Below are 17,172 nucleotides of genomic sequence, written 5' to 3'. Positions count from 1 at the left end.
ATTACAACATTCTGTAACCCATCAACCCCTCTTTTTTGTCCTATGACTGCCAGGATGTTAATGGGACACTTCACCTTGAATTGTCCCTTAGAATATGTATTAACTATTTATGCTCAACAAACTTTGTGTTTAGTTGTGACACTCTTGTGATACCTTTCCCAGACCTGATCAGAAGTTGGTCCAATAAAAGATATTACCTCATCCAACCGTTTCTCAGAGAAAAAGAAGGGCATGTTTTTTCAATCCTGTTAGTTTAACTCAATTGAAAGCTCTCTTAACTCTGGTTAAGATGCAAGCTAACGGTGTGTTAGCTTCTATACTCTAGCCTAGATCCCGCTCCCCGCACGCACATGCGCACACACACACCTTTTGGCAACAACAGAGCAGCTAAGAGGGTGTCAAGCATGTTAGTGGTGCATCTTAACTAGTAATAAAGAGGGCTTTTCAATTGTGTTAAGCAAACTTGATTGAAAATGCACCTTCTTGCCTGTCAGAACAGGGCTTTAGAAAGCTTAGTTCCAATTGCTTGTACCTCACCCTCATCTTCCTGTGAATAAATTCAGGCTTTGTCTAAGCTAGCAAAAATGTGGTTATCTCAACCAGTTAATATATTTTAAAACTACAACTACCTTGTCTACACTAGGATTTTTTAACATGTGTTAGCTACTAGCATGTATTAAACACATCCTTTTTCGTAGTGTGGATACACCCTCAGAGCTTGACTCTGCTACATTTCATAATTTTCCCAAGCAGCAACAGAGTGAGACTGATGAGATTCTTGATGGTTTCACTACTGTCAAAAGATTCTGAGCAGCAGCAATTAAAGCTGATGAAATTAGGCCAGTTTGTCTTCACTGCCCTTAGGAAAGCAACAGCCATCAGTGGGACTGGAAATGTCTGCAGACAGCCCTATACCCATTCACATTCTTTGCAACCATAAAGGCAAAAAAAAAAAAAGGCCGGGGGGCGGGAAAGAGGGTTTAAAATTCTTAAGAAATGGACAGCTCAAGCCCACAAACACACTTGACTGGTAAAGTTTCCTACTTGCCACTTGTATTTTTTTTCCCCCCACGCACTGAGTTAACATTAACTGATTCTAGAGATATATTGAGTAGGCTGATTATGCCCCCAGAGAAAGCCACTAACTTTTCATAAAACACAGTAAGTTAGGGGGAAAGCCACAAAAAACATTAAATAAATTCCTATGCATCTTACTGCCAAAAGATATTCAAACTCTAAACAGCTGAAAACATGGTCTCCTGCAAGAAAACTATAAAAATACTTACAAGCTAAAGAAAGAAATAATGATGGAGAAAACAAAAGCAAATTTTACCCTTTGGTTCCTGTAACACTCCTGATTCAGTTAACACTAATACTGTTTGCAGTCAGAGCTACCTCAGGTATATCCTTTGGGAGTCTGATTGGTGGTTTTTGTTTTTGTTCTTTTAAAATAAGAACAGGTTTGGTCTCGCTCAAGTATTGCATGTTTCTTATGACAGATTCTCCCAGCATCCACGCCTGACTACTTATTAGCTGATGCAATCTATTGACAAGTATACCAAGTCACTCCACGCAACTTCTGAATGACCATGTGGCTGTGACTGTTTATCTTTAGCCCTCCCTTATCCAGCCCCACCAGGGCAGAAAGAGCCCCGGCCCCGGCCCCTGTTCAGGTCAGAACAGGCTTTGATCAGTATCGGCAGCAGGAAATCGAGGGCTTGGGACAAGCACCAGGTTAGGCTGACAGGGACAGAAAGAGGCTTAGAAGCCAGAGCTGCCCTTGACTTTCCCAGTCCCAGCCATATCCCCCACTACTCGGGATGGGGCCGAAGGAGCGATTCAGCATCGCTCCCCTCAACAGCCACTGTTTTCGCTTTTCGCAATAGGAGCTGCGGCTGGATCATTTCTAAGCCTAACCCTACTAGCAGCTCGCCTCCTCCCGGCTCCCTCCGTGCGCACCAGCAGCAGCCCGGGGACCTGCAGCTGCAGGGCCGGTGTCCTCAGGTCACAGGCTCTATGCCGCGCTCGCCACACCTCTGTGCGGCCACATGGTGCCCGCTCACAACCCGCATCTCCACCCCTACAGCGCAGTAATAATCAGCACCCCCCCAGCAACCAGCCCCCCCTCAACCTCCCCTCCACCAACCAGCCCCCCTCTCCCCCGTCCCCCTCCACCAACCAGCCCCCCTCCAACCTCCCCTCCACCAACCAGCCCCCCTCTCCCCCGCCCCCCTCGACCAACCAGCCCCCCTCCAACCTCCCCTCCACCAACCAGCCCCCCTCTCCCTCGCCCCCCTCCACCAACCAGCCCCCCCCTCCAACCTCCCCTCCACCAACCAGCCCCCCTCTCCCCCGCCCCCCTCCAACCTCCCCTCCACCAACCAGCCCCCCTCTCCCCCGCCCCCCTCCAACCTCCCCTCCACCAACCAGCCCCCCTCTCCCCCGCCCCCTCCACCAACCAGCCCCCCTCTCCCCCGCCCCCTCCAAACCTCCCCTCCACCAACCGAAGGCCCCCCTCTCCCCGCCCCCCTCCAACGCTCCCCTCCACCAACCAGCCCCCCCCCCGCCCCCCTCCAACCTCCCCTCCACCAACCACCCCCCTCCCCCGCCCCCTCCAACCTCCCCTCCACCAACCAGCCCCCCTCTCCCCCGCCCCCCTCCAACCTCCCCTCCACCAACCAGCCCCCCTCTCCCCCGCCCCCCTCCAACCTCCCCTCCACCAACCAGCCCCCCTCCCCCGCCCCCCTCCAACCTCCTCCAACCAACCAGCCGCCTCCCTCGCCCCCCGCTCCCGCCTCCATCCAACCAGCCCCGCTCCACCACCAGCCCCCTCTCACCCCCAGCCCCCCTCCAAAACCGCCCCCTCCACCAACCAGCCCCCCTCAATCCCGCCCCTCCACCAACCAGGCCCCCCTCTCCTCACCATCGCCCCCTCCACCACCAGCCCCCCTCCAACCCTCCCCTCCACAACCATCCCCCCCCTCCCCCGCCCCCCTCCACCAACCAGCCCCCCTCCACCCCCTCCAACCACCCCCCCCTCCCCCGCCCCCCTCCACCAACCAGCCCCCCTCCAACCTCCCCTCCACCAACCAGCCCCCCTCTCCCCCGCCCCCTCCACCAACCAGCCCCCCTCTCCCCCGCCCCCCTCCAACCTCCCCTCCACCAACCAGCCCCCCTCTCCCCTGCCCCCCTCCACCTATCCCCCCCAGCAACCAGCCCCCGTCCACCAACCAGCCCCCCCCCCGCCCCCCCTTATCTGTCCCCAGTCCCCCGGTCACACATTCCCTCCACCATCCCAAGCCCCGCTCCCGCCGTCGGATTAGCAGCACCCCACGGCTGCGCTCCCAGCCCGCTCTGCCCGGCCCCTTACCCGTGAGGCCGGGGGGCGCGGGGCGCCTCCCTCGCAGGGCCACCGGCCGCTCCGCTCCGCCCCCCCCCCGCGCGGGCGGGGCCGGGGACGGTTCGCGCCGCCGGGCGGGCGGGCTCACGTCGCTGCCCGGCGGAGTCACAGCTCCAGGCTGCCGCGCCGGGCGGGGAAGCGAGAGACGCTGGGCGCAGCTTCCAGCCCGAGCTGGGTCTCCTGCCTCCGCCCCGCCCTGCCTTCCTGCTCCCGGGAGGGGGGGGGGACGGAACAGGGCCGGGGCTGTCCCCGTGCGAGCGGGCGCACGCCCAGCCCACGGCGTCAGAGGAAATCCCACAGCCGGGGGGCCTGCCGTGCCCCCGCCCCCGCTCCCGGGCTGGGCGCGTGGCTGCCAGAGCTTTCCTTGCTGTCGCTGACTGCCGCGGGGCTACAACAGGATGGGCCCCCCCCCCCATCCTTCTGTTCTAACCCAGCCCGGCAACGAGGTCATCAATTATCCTCAAAAAGAAAAGGAGGACTTGTGGCACCTTAGAGACTAACCCATTTATTAGAGCATATGCATCCGACGAAGGGAGCTGTAGCTCACGAAAGCTTCTGCTCAAATAAATGGGTTAGTCTCTAAGGTGCCACAAGTCCTCCTTTTCTTTTGGCGAATACAGACTAACACGGCTGCTCCTCTGAAACCTGTCCTTTCCCTGTTTGTTCATAATCTGGAAAAGAAAAACAAGCTTTCCTGCTTTTTCAGATCCCAAACGATTTCTCAATTTGGAATGAATTAGTCCAAAGGAGGAAAATATTCTTGCTATGCCGGCAGAAGAAGCTACTGCTGTTAAAAGTGAGATTATCCCTTCAACAGTCTCTGAATCCGAGTGCTTAAGTGACTTCCACCAGTTCACTGGTGTGACTTTCTTTAAAACATCATCAGCAAACATATGTTTCTTGAATGGTTCTTATTCCCAAACTGGATCTCTTTTATGGCCTGCTGCCATTATAGGTTTTCCCTTCTACTGAGAGAATAGTATGGTAGATCTCGAATCAATAAAGGCTACACTCAGAAAGACCTCAAGACTTCTGGAAAATGCTGATCAAATGCTGATTCGCTTTTGTTTCTACTGCCTGTCCCTCCCTCTCACATTTATCTCCAGACTTCTCCTTGTCCAGATCTTCTGCCCTCAACCATCTTCTATTCATTGAACTTTTTGAAACTTTGCACTTTTAGAGAGAGGTAAGGGATTCACTTTGTTTACACAAATTTACAGAGGGACAATAGGGTTGAGGTCTGTTATTTCTCACCTCTATATATCATTTGGTTATTTTAAAACATTTTTGCTGTTAACAAACATGTTATCTCTGGAGACATAAATCCACAGTTTGAGAACTGCAACACTAAGCATCTCTGATGGTATCTTCTAGACAGAGCACTGAGTCCCATTGGGTAGGTGAAAAAATTAACCTAAATAATCTATACAGAAGCCCCTAGAACCCCATAAAATTGGGTCCCTAATCCATGAACTATTGGAATTTATTTACAAAACTTTTCTTAAACAGTACATGAATATATTGTCTCATACTACAGAATTAGAATTTATAATCCCTATTCCATGATGAAATATCTTTGAGCTATAATATATCTTAATTAAAACTACCTTTAGATAGGTTTTTTCCTCAAAAAGCATTTTATCAAAAAATCCGATTTAAATAAAAAAATCAGATTAAAAAAAATTTTTTTTAAATCATTGATTTTTGTCCACCCTGGTATTAGGTGTCTCCTAATGTACAGTACATAGGACCAACAGGGGATCTTGCCTCATTTCTGGTTGGCTAGCTCTTACCACGTAGCCATTAGTGGAAATAAATAATAATTAAGCTTATAGAGATTCATGTTTTTAATAATACATTTCAGTTTTCTTTGTGTAATGGCCGCATGACGTTATACTCTCCAATTATTGGTTTTATTGTATACACAAATGTATGTATGTACAGTACCTGGTACAATGGGACCCTGATTCTAATAAGGGTCTTTTGGTGCTTCCACAATATAAATAAGAGTAATAGCCCAATGTTATCCCTTTGAAGTGAAATTTTTTTAAAAAAAGAATCTAATCTGAAGATCATTTGCCTGCTACATAATAAGAGTGGTTACTCAAACATCTAGTCAAAAGATACACCTTATTAAAATACATGCAGCTGTGTACTGGTTGATCTGTATCCAAGAACCCTATGATATCTGCTAATATGTAAAGATCAGTTAATATAAAGATCCATTAATACTGCATGGAGGCTTTGGGAAAGAGTAAGAGAAAACATCTGCTAGCCGGCTCTCAGAATCAGCTTTAAAGTAGCAATAAAATTTACAAACCACAATTTCTGATAGCCTCAGTCAACACTAAGAATAAAGCCAAGAAAAACAGAGCCATCGTTGTGGTTTTAAAAACTTGCTGACAGTATGTAAAGTGAAAATGTATATACAAAAAAGGAAGGAAACTACTAGCAACGCAAGCACCAGAGAGAACACAGAAGGCAGTGTAAATTATAGAGGAATAATCGGGAGCAGTAAACAGAAGGCCATATGTAAGCTGTAGCTGAAAAGTTGGGCTTTTCAATGAAATAGATGCTACTGCATCTATGCTTGTAAGGTGATTAAGACATAGGGTTAGAAGTCATTCAGGAAGATGAAGTGGGCTGGACTTCTGGAGACCTTGGTTCAATCCCTGGTTTGGTGGCAGACTTTCTGTGTGACCCTTGGCCAAGTTATTTAATCTACCCTGTGCTTCAGTTCCCCTGCTGAAGAATTGAGGTATTCAACAGGGCGTTGTGAGGATAAAATCCATTCATGATTATGGGAGGCAAATAAATATGAACAAAGACAGAAGGAGATAAAGGTCTGTTTCTGCTTCGGCCAGATTTCCTGTGTGACCTTGAGCAAGTCAGTTAATATTGCTGTGCTTCAGTACCTAAACCTGTAAAATAATCATATTGCCCTACCTTACAGGCATGCTGAGGCTCAATTCATTCTTGAAAAGTTCTCTGATATTTTGGATTATATAGAAGCAAAATATCAGTATATCAAAGAGCAAAACAGAGCTGAAGAAGGGTAGTGGAATTTTAAAGAGTTTCAGATCACTTCAGTGCTTCTTTCTATTTATGCTACTCTCTTTAAAAAAAAGGTTAGTGCATTCTAAGCAGTGTAGGATGTTTGTCACAAAGCAGCTTTGAAAAAAAATCATGGCTGAGTCATACTGCACAATTGATAAAATCACAAATTTGTATCTATTTGTGATTCATCTTGCCTCTTTTTTTCAGAAATCTTTCCATCTCCTATTTCATGCTCCTTCCCTAACCTTCTGTGCCTCTAACAGAACCCCTTTTACAACCATCCTCTAGTGACTCCCGTTAACACCTTTCTGTTGATGGCACTAATTGGTGTTGTGGACAACTGGGCAAATGAAGAATAAGTATGTCCCATTTTTCATTGAACAGAGGGAAATAAACCCATGTTTGTGAAGTGGATGACAAAGATCCAAGTTCAAGTTGTCTGGCTTGTGCTCCAAAAATGTGTTAGAGGAAATCTACTCCAGGAGCCTTTTCAAGAAAAGTATAGGAAAGCTTGGGGAAGAGTTGTGTAGTGAACATGGGTGCATTACAAATGCCTTGGATAGAAAGTTCTGCTATCCAGGAAGAGGTTAATGCTTGTAACTGGAGCTAGGAAATGGGTCTTTTGAAATGTAGAAGTTCAACTATAACCAAGCAAGTTGAGGCATCTGGACATCTTCAGCAAATGAGAGAGTCAGGGTGATAGAGCTTCTCAATGTAGGTATGCCTGAGAAGGGTTTGTAGGCAGGAACAGGAGTCAGGCATTTATCTCTAATTTATAAAACACATTTCTTCCAATATATTCAAGACACTGGCCATCACTGCAGACTAGGTATATGCTAAATATGTAGAGTTTATATCAAGCTATTCTCATGTGTGGAGAAACTACTTTGTTCTTTAAAAAGAGGAATAGATAAGGTTTTTTCAACACATAACTTTAAAAAATAATAGAGCTTAAAGGATTTTTTAAAAAACTTTATCAATAACATGCTTGGCCTGTTTTACTGGAGAAACTGCCTAAAAGGTGCTTCTTGCTGTTGTTGTTAAGTTGGAAGGAAATGAAAGCAGAGGCCAGAGTGAATGCATCCTGCAACTTTAACTGTGGTGTTATTTCACACTTTCTCAATTCCCAGATAAAAACTATATGAAAATGGAGTTGAAGATTGAAAGTACATATCATCAATGTAAGGGTAAAAAAAAAAATTACAGTGATGTTATAGTTACCCCCAAACCAAGCAAGTCCAGGAGATTCAGAGTCAAGGTTAACCTTTGAAGAAATCCAAACCTGTTAATATATGGGAATGCACCCAAGGCACCCAAACAATTTTAACTTTGCCCTGTAGTGACACCATGCAAGAACATAGAAAGATGCTTAATGCATATTAGTTTCTGTGGTTCCCTGATTGGATTAAATTAATTTTAAAGAGACATTACAGTGTTGGGGGGATGTCACTACAAGGCAGGGTTAAGTTTGTATTTAGGTGGCTTTTGAGCCAATGGAATTAACAGTGTAAAGGAAGGACAGAATAGCATCTAATAGGAGTGAACATCTGGTACTAGAAGTATGTGGGGAGAAGAGTTTATTGCTTTTCACTAGTCGTGGTTGCTGAGGTTTTCATGTAAGATCCATTACAGGGGTGATGGGAATACTTGGCATAATGGAGGAAGAATAAGCCTTGAGGCCACAATTTGAATATCAGAAGCAGCTGAGAAAACATGATTGTAAATTCTCGGAGTCATTGAGGTTAAGGCCAGAAGGGACCACCAGATCATTTAGTCTGACCTCCTCATCACAGGCACCAACCCCACCCAGCACCCACACACTAAACTCAACAACCAAAATAAGACCAAAATATTACAACCCATAGGAGACTAAAATATTATGTGCCACAGGCAGAGAATAGGAGGGAATGAAGTGCACGCATGCCCAAGGGCCCTACAATGGCAGGGAACTGATTAAGTGAGATATACCCAGATAATCCCAGGACTCCATGCTGCAGAGAAAGGCAGAACCCCCCCAATCTTACCTGGGAGAAAATTCCTGGCAGTCAGACCCTTAACATGTGAGCAAGAACCAGCCAGCCAAGCACCTGAGAGAGTAGGGTGACCAGACAGCAAATGTGAAAAATCAGGACAGGGGGTGTGGGGTAATAGGAGCCTATATAGAAAAAGACCCAAAAATCAGGACAGTCCCTATAAAATTGGGACATCTGGTCACCCTATGAGAGAGAGATTGCTCAGTGCCACCTCAGAGTACTGGCCCACCCTATCCAGTGTCCAATCTGCACAGATACAGCTTCTGAGGCAGAGATCATAGTGGTCTTTGAAAACTCTGTAATACACGTGTACCTGTAAATATAAACAACTTTTGTTTCATGGCTGTTGCATGGCTACAGAATAGGGCTGTCAAGCGATTAAAAAAATTAATCGCGATTAATCGCACTGTTAAACAATAATAGAATACCATTTATTTAAATATTTGGATATTTTCTACATTTTCAAATATATTGATTTCAATTACAACACAGAATGCAAAGTGTACAGTGCTCACTTTATGTTTATTTTTGATTACAAGTACTGTAGTACAATTTCTTTAAAATGAAAGTTGAACCTAAAAATGTAGAATTATGTACAAAAATTATTTGCATTCAAAAATAAAACAATGTAAAACTTTAGAACCTGTAAGTCCACTCAGTCTTACTTCAGCCAATCACTCAAACAAACAAGCTTGGTTACAATTTGCAGGAGATAATGCCCACGTCTTGTTTACAATGTCACCTGAAAGTCAGAACAGGCATTTGCATGGCACTGTTGTAGCCGGCATTGCAAGATATTTACATGCCTGATGTGCTAAAAATTCATATGTCCCTTCATGCTTCAACCACCATTACAGAGGACATGCATCCATGCTGATGATGGGTTCTGCTCGATAACGATCCAAAGCAGAGACCACCAACGCATGTTCATTTTCATCATCTGAGTCAGATGCCACCAGCAGAAGGTTGATTTTCTTTTTTGGTGGTTCTGGTTCTATAGTTTCCGCATCGGAGTGTTGCTCTTTTAAAACATCTGAAAGCATTCTCCACACCTTAGCCCTCTCAGAATTTGGAAAGCACTTCAGATTCTTAAATCTTGAGTTGAGTGCTGTATCTATCTTTAGAAATTTCACATTGGTACCTTCTTTGAGTTTTGTCAAATCTGCTGTGCAAGTGTTCTTAAAATCAACATGTGCTGGGTCATCATCTGAGACTGCTATAACATGAAATATATGGCAGAATGCGGGTAAAACAGAGCAGGAGACATACAATTCTACCGCAAGGAGTTCAGTCACAAATTTAATTAATGCATTATTTTTTTAACAAGCATCTTTGGCATGGAAGCATGTCCTCTGGAATGGTGGCCGAAGCATGAAGGGGCATATGAATGTTTAGCATATCTGGCACAAAAATATCTTGCAATGCTGGCTACAAAAGTGCCATGTGAATGCCTGTTCTCACTTTCAGGTGACATTGTAAGTAAGAAGCAGGCAGCAGTATCTTCCGTAAATGTAAACAAAGTTGTTTGTCTTAGCAATTGGCTGAACAAGAAGTAGGACTGAGTGGACCTGTAGGCTCTAAAGTTTTACATTGTTTTGTTTCTGAGTGCAGTTATGTAAGAAAAAAAATCTACATTTGTAAGTTACACTTTCACAATAAAGAGATTGCACTTCAGTACTTGTATGAGGTGAATTTAAATATGCTATTTCTTTTATCATATTTACAGTGCAAATATTTGTAATAAAAATAATAATATAAAGTGAGCGCTGTATACTTTGTATTCTGTGTTGTAATAGAAATCAATATATTTGAAAAAGTAGAAAAACATCCAAAAATATTTAATAAATTTCAATTGGTATTCTACTGTTTAACGCTGTGATTGTTCAATTCTATTGTTTAACAATGTGATTAATCTCAATTAATTTTTTTAATCACAGTTAATTTTTTTGAGTTAATCGCATGAGTTAACTGCGATTAATCAACCGCCCTATTACAGAACATAAACAATTCTGTATGAATGCTTTAAAAATACAACCACCTAAAAACAAGACTTGGATAGCTATTTGGGGGATGGAGAATTATATCAGCGAGAGACAGGGGATAAAGTAGAAAGAAGGGGCAGGGTAATAATATAATAACGATAAAGGTACAGGAAATCCAGATTCTTAAAAGCCAAGAATTAATGCCCTTTTATGCTGCTCTGGTGATATAAAGGGGCAGGAAACAGACCCCAGAGTGCTCCCCCACCCCCACCAGTGTACAGATCCTAATCCTGAGCATACAGATATATTCGGGCAGAGAGAGAGCAGGAGAGGGTGTGTGGCCAGAGTGCTATTTTATTTCCCTTGAGGCCATAGCCCATAGTAAAGCAGGCCTAACACTCTAACTGCTGTGAGGAGCAGTGCTGGCCCCAGAATGAAGTGGAGAAAGGTAACTTTGACTCGCTCCTTCATTCTTATGCCCAACGTTGGGATGGAAAAACTGACAATCAGAACCCTAATATCTCAGGCAAGGTCTACACTACAGAGTGTTTTTGCCATAGCTATGTCAGTCAGAGGTGTGGAAAAACTACATCCCATAGCCAATTTAGTTATGCCAGCACAGCTGTGCTGATAAAAGAGAACTTCTGTTGGCATAACTTTTGGGGCAGAGGTGTTATTATGCTAGCAGAAAAAATCATTCTGTTGGCATGTGCAGCGTCTACACTACAGTGCTCTGCTGGTATAGCTATACCAGGAAAACATTTGTAATGTAGACAAAGCATCAGTAACATCATCAATTTTGTAGATGGCTTATGAAATCCAGTTATTTTGCTTATTTTGTTAAATCCCAAAGTCCCCCAGTTTGTTGTTTTGTTTTCATAGAATCATAGAAGATTAGGGTTGGAAGAGACCTCAGGAGGTCATCTAGTCCAACCCAAGCTCAAAGCAGGACCAGCACCAACTAAATCATCCCTGCCAGGGCTTTGTCAAGCTGGACCTTAAAAACCTCTAAGGATGGAGATTCCACCACCTCCCTAGGTAACCCATTCCAATGCTTCACCACCCTCCTAGTGAAATAGTTTTTCCTAATATTCAACCCAGACCTCCCCCACTACAATTTGAGACCCTTGCTTCTTGTTCTGTCATCTGCAATAGCTGAGAACAGCCTAGCTCCATCCTCTTTGGAATCCCCCTTCAGGTAGTTGAAGGCTGCTATCAAATCCCCCCTCACTCTTCTCTTCTGCAGACTAAATAAGCCCAGTTTCCTCAGCCACTCCTCAAAAATCATGTGCCCCAGCCCCCTAATCATTTTAGTTGTCCTTCGCTGGACTCTCTCCAATTTGTCCGCATCCTACTATGCTGTATTTTATCCGTTACCATTTATTTCTGTGTCCTTAACTACATTCTCTTTCAAAATTTGTTCCAAGACATTGCATAATTGAGGTCAAACTAACAGGCCTGCAGTTTCCTGGATCACTTTTTTCCCTTTCTTTAAAATACTGTACTGTACTAGCAATTCTCCAGTCATAGGGTATGATCCCCCGAGTTTATAGATTCATTAAAAATTGTGAGATACTATTAGTGTAGAGGGAGGGGAAGGGAAATTAGCTATTTCAGTCTAAGACCCTTATATAGGTAAACTGTATCCACACTAAGACTTTTACCACTATAAAAATTTCAGTTTGGGATATGAATTTTTTAAGAACGATTTTTTAAATGATTTTTTTTACTGATAAAACTTTCAAGTGCAGACCTGGCCTTAATTCCAAACAGTTTAAATTAAATTGAATTTATTTTAAAGTATATTTTCAGAAGAATTATACCAATATGGTACCCTAAGAAATCCTAAGAAATTGTATATGGTAATATATAGCAAACTTTTATCTGCAATTGTAGTTATTGACATGTATGTTTAAAAGAAAATAAGCAGACTTCTAAATGTAAAAAGACTTTATTCCAATTGTTTTTCCCAACACACACACACACACTCTCAGCTGTCGCTTAACATTGTTGGATTTAAATGGTCTCAACAGAAGTTAACACTTTATTAAGATGAATAAGGTTGTGAGGGGTAGAACTCAAAACTTTGCTACTTTTAATATTTGAATGGAGCCAGTTTTCTGTAAATCAGAATCTGGTATATGATGCCCACAAATGGATCAGCTTTTAGTAAGTGTCCTCCTCTTAGGATAATTGGTTACTATTTGTTCTGAAGATGCTAGATTTGTTCTGATGCTTCTAGTTTATGTTTTGTTAGTTGAGTGTATTGTCATTTCACCTCCCTTGTAGGTTTAGGAGCATGGAGTTACTGTAGAACTAGTCTGAACTAGAATTAATTCTCTTCCATTTCTAGAATTTAAAGGTAAGCTCTTAGCAAAAAGTGGCTTTTTAAAATTAACTTGCTGGCCTATGTATTCGCTAATATTTTTACTCTAAACACAATGCATCAGTGCATTGATTACATTTTGGGTGCAATACACATTTGTAGTAGACATGATTAAAAAAATAAATTTCTTTAAAAAATGAAATCTTGGAATTTGCCAAAAACAGCAAACCTTGTAGAAGCCTCCTAAAACCAAGCAATTCATTATTATCTTTTGCCCATAATTTTACAAGGTCTGTGTTTCTGGGCTATTAATATCATGATGATAAATTAAAATGGAGAAATTCAATTTGATTAAATGCATTCATAGGCTGACACCAATATATTACGGTTCACTTTCTGTCTTGCAGGTTACAAATGACTTTTCTTTTAACTAGTTAATTAATTTTAAAGTGCCAAAGACTAAATCTGCTAGTACTGCAGTCCTGAAAATCTGCATCATGTGAACAAGTTGGTCCATTGAAACAAGCACACACATTTCTTGTTTTTAAGAAATGTTTAATTCTTTTTAAAAAAATTAGTCTAACGTGAATTAAGTGCTCACTGTTGTTCTCTGATAGTCCAGATTATGTCTTGCATAAAGTCATTAGTATGCTTGTGTAAAAAATAAAGCATGCGTTTCATGAGGCTGCTTGAAAAAACTAAATTTTAAATATGCAATAAATAAATTTAAAGCAAGAGTAAATTATCAGGGAGGCCAATATTTATCTGGTTTAGAGTGAGGGGGCATAAGGTATTTAAAACAGGTTATAACCAAGATTAGTGTATAACAAACACAACCAGACATGTTCTACAGAGCTAAAAGAACATTATATATTCCTTACTTGAGATGGGTACGGAGTGTACCCAGTTGTTCCAATGCTGTGGTGATGAGAGGCCCATAGAAGTATCTAGATATGTTGTCTGTCTAATTTGCTAATTGCTTACAGTGAGAGATAAATTTAAGAGCCACTAATTCAATTCAAATTATTGGTTATTTGCAAGCATTTCCACGGTGCCCACTGTGAATGACCCGATGTGCCTGGAGTAGCCCTCACTGGAAATCAGGGCAGGCTGCAAAAGGGAGAGCAGATACTCCCAAAATTGCTGGTTAACACTGAAGTTAAACCCACCAACAAGTCACAGATTGTACATCTGATCTCCCATGCTGGTTATCAAGAAGTGAAAAAAAAAATGAAATCACACAGCACCCTTATTGAATTCCAGTTCTCTGGCTCACAATCTGCACCTAGGTCCAGTAGAATGAGAAGTTATTTAAAAAAAACTCTGCTCACTATACAAAACATTCTTCTGAACCCCAAAGGGCTAGCCACACTGCCAGGTCAAAATCAGGTTGGATCTTATCCCAAATACCATGCAAGCCAATCCTTTAGTGTCTAAGGGCACGTCTACACTGGCAAAGTTACAGCGCCGCTCAGAGAGCGCTGAAGGGAAACCGCTGTTGTGTGTTCACACTGTCAGCTGCTTGCGCAATAGCGTGTTCACACTTGCGGCACTTGCAGCGGTATTCAGAGTGGGGCATTCTGGGCAGCTATCCCACAGAGCATCTCTTCCTCGTCTGCTGCTAAGACTTGTGGGAAGGCGGAGCAGGTTGCAGGGCATCCTGGGTCCTGTCCCAGTGCCCCATGATGCATTGTTTCGCATCCCAGCAATCCCTGTGCTTCCGTCCGCATTTGGTGCTATCTTTCAACAGTTTGTGTACTGCACGCCCTGCCTCTTTCGGTTGCAGGAATGGATCCCGAACTGTTGACCAGTATGCTGCTCATGCTGACTAACACGTCATGAGTGGCAGTGGAGTTATTCCTTAAACTACAAAGACAAGAGGAGTGTGACATTGATTTTGCCATGCATACTAGCTACGACACGAGATTACTTATGGCATTCATGGAGGTGCTGACCACACCAAGCTTCTGGGCTCGGAAAACAAGCATTGAGTGATGGGATCACATCGTCATGCATGTCTGGGATGATGAGCAGTGACTGCAGAACTTTTGGATGCGGAAAGCCACATTCATGGGTCTGTGTGATGAGCTCGCTCCAGTCCTGTGGTTCAAGAACATGAGAATGAGAGCTGCCCCTTCATTAGAGAAGTGTGTGGCAATTGCACTGTGGAAGCTGGCTACTCCAGACTGCTACCAATCGGTCACTAACCAGTTCGGAGTGGGAAAGTCGACTGTTGGACTCGTGTTGATGGAAGTGTGCAGGGCCATTAATCACATCCTGCTCTGAAAGATCGTGACTCTGGGCAACGTGCGTGACATTGTGGATGGCTTTGCACAAATGGGCTTCCCTAACTGCTCAGGGGCGATAGATGGCACGTATATTCCAATTCTGGCACCAGACCACCTAGCCACTGAATACATTAATCGCAAGGGCTATTTCTCAGTGGTTCTCCAGAGGCTTGTGGATCACCATGGGCATTTCAGAGACATTAATCCAGGCTCGCCCAGAAAGGTGCATGATGCATTCATCTTTCAGAACACTGGCCTGTTCAAGAAGCTGCAAGCAGGGACTTTTTTCCGAGACCAGAAGATTACCGTAGGGGAAGTCAAAATGCTCATTGTGATCCTGGCAGACCCCACCTACCCTTTAATGCTATGGCTTATGAAGCCATACATGGGGCAACTTGACAGCAGCCAGGAACGGTTCAATGACGGTGAGCAAGTGCAGAATGACTGTTGAGTGTGCATTTCGCCATTTAAAAGCCACTGGCAATGACTCTATGGGAAGCTGGACCTTGCCGATGACAATATTCCTATACTTATAGCCGTGTGCTGTACGCTCCATAATATTTGTGAAGGGGAGGGTGAAAGCTTCACTCAGGGCTAGACTGCAGAGGTTTGAACAGCCAGAGACCAGGGCTATTAGAGGGGCATAGCGCGGGGCTGTAAGGATCAGGGATGCCTTGAGACAGCAATTTGAAGCTGAAAGCCACTAATATTTGTTGCTATGGTTGGGACTGCAGTGCTTGTAATGCTAGGAGGTGATTGGTGCACATGATGCAATAAGGGGGTTTATCATAATTGTATGTTGCTTTGCAGTGCTCGTTTTGCTTTTAATTAATAGAATAAAGATTGCTTTCAAACAAACACAATTCTTTTATTAAAAGACAACAACTGGAGGAGAGAGTCAAATGAAAAAATACATCAGCAGGGAGGGGGATGGGGGAAGGGAAAGTCTCAGGAAGAGGCTAAAGATTTGTGTATATCCAGAGATCATATCCAACCTTTTCCTTTGGAGTACAATGCAGCGGGTACTGTACTTCAGCAGGGCAAAAGTGAAGAGGGATTGGTGGTGAGTTCAGTGGATACTGGGAGTCCACAGTGCTGGACTGTGAGAAGGGAGAAGTGGAAGCCTCAGGTATATACTGGAGCGAGGAGGTTGATAAGAGTGTGTTGGTGCTATCTGGGGGGAGCATGGGAAAGAGTTTTGTGACAGTGGCTGCAGGGGAGGGCGGGCGTGGAGTTGCTGAGTTTGAAGAGCTCGTATCACCTGGAATGTGTCTGCTTTGCAACATTTAAGAGCCGCCGTGGCTTCATTCTGGTGCACCAGATTCTCCTTTCGGTCCCTCTTCTCGCTGTCCCGCCACTCCTTCAATTCCTGGTCTAACGAGTGACAAAGTTCGTTCAGCTACTGTGGATGAAATAAGTACTGCTGGGTACTTCAGTTTATCTGTCGACTCTATACCTGAGTGTGCATCATAACCTCATGCAGAAAGGCCTCCTTAGTTCTTCTTGGCCGCTTTCTAGTTCTGCGCAGCCATTCTGCCACTGATAACAAAGAGGGAGGCTGGGCTCCCAAGGTCATCTCTGTGAAGTTTAAATGCAACATTTTACAGAAGCAGTATTATTTGCAACACGGACAATACTGATTCAGTGCTTTAAAACACAGCCAGTACTCACATACCTGTCACTAATTGACTGACCCCAGGCAAGCACACATGGGCCACAAGACCCCCAAAATGGTGAGTTGCCATAGGGGCAGGGTAAATCACTGTTCCAGCACGCTGCTGGGCACATGGCTCTTGGGGAGAGCCAGCACTGTAAAGGGGGCCTGATAATCATTCCTGTCCCTGCACTTTCCACAGGAAGTGATCACTATGGAAGATATCTCGCTGCTGAGGGTGAGCAGGGAATCAAGGGAGGATCTTCTCCAAGCCTGCAGCTTCTGCCCAGGCCCCTATGCGGCTCGCCTCTGTGCAGCAATGGTCTCCCCCGCCCCCGGTGATGGCACAGTGGCACAGGAAAGTTACCATTAATGGGGCAAGAAACAAAGCAGCTCTGCCAAAGAACCTGCAGCAGCGGATTGCCCAGTATC

General features: G+C 44.3%; 1 protein-coding gene across 8 annotated transcripts in view; it reads right to left on the bottom strand.

Moving 5' to 3' along the window:
• Positions 1-3,496, bottom strand: part of RUBCNL (rubicon like autophagy enhancer) — a 48,998-nt gene extending 45,502 nt beyond the window's left edge. For 3 of the 8 annotated variants that reach the window (XM_038404564.2, XM_043500618.1, XM_043500621.1), the window contains exon 1: positions 3,371-3,496. The gene's annotated coding sequence lies outside the window, so the exon portion shown is untranslated. Of the gene's footprint in view, positions 1-1,333; positions 1,567-1,959; positions 2,057-3,370 lie in introns of those variants that run through there. The other 5 variants (XM_043500633.1, XM_043500624.1, XM_043500620.1 and 2 more) reach the window with 5 other exon arrangements.
• Between the last annotated feature and the right edge of the window lie 13,676 nt (positions 3,497-17,172).

This window comes from Dermochelys coriacea, chromosome 1 (assembly GCF_009764565.3).
Source record: "Dermochelys coriacea isolate rDerCor1 chromosome 1, rDerCor1.pri.v4, whole genome shotgun sequence".
NCBI lineage: Eukaryota > Metazoa > Chordata > Testudines > Dermochelyidae > Dermochelys > Dermochelys coriacea.
Note: the sequence above shows the minus strand (reverse complement) of the source record. Positions and strands in the feature narration are given on the sequence as shown.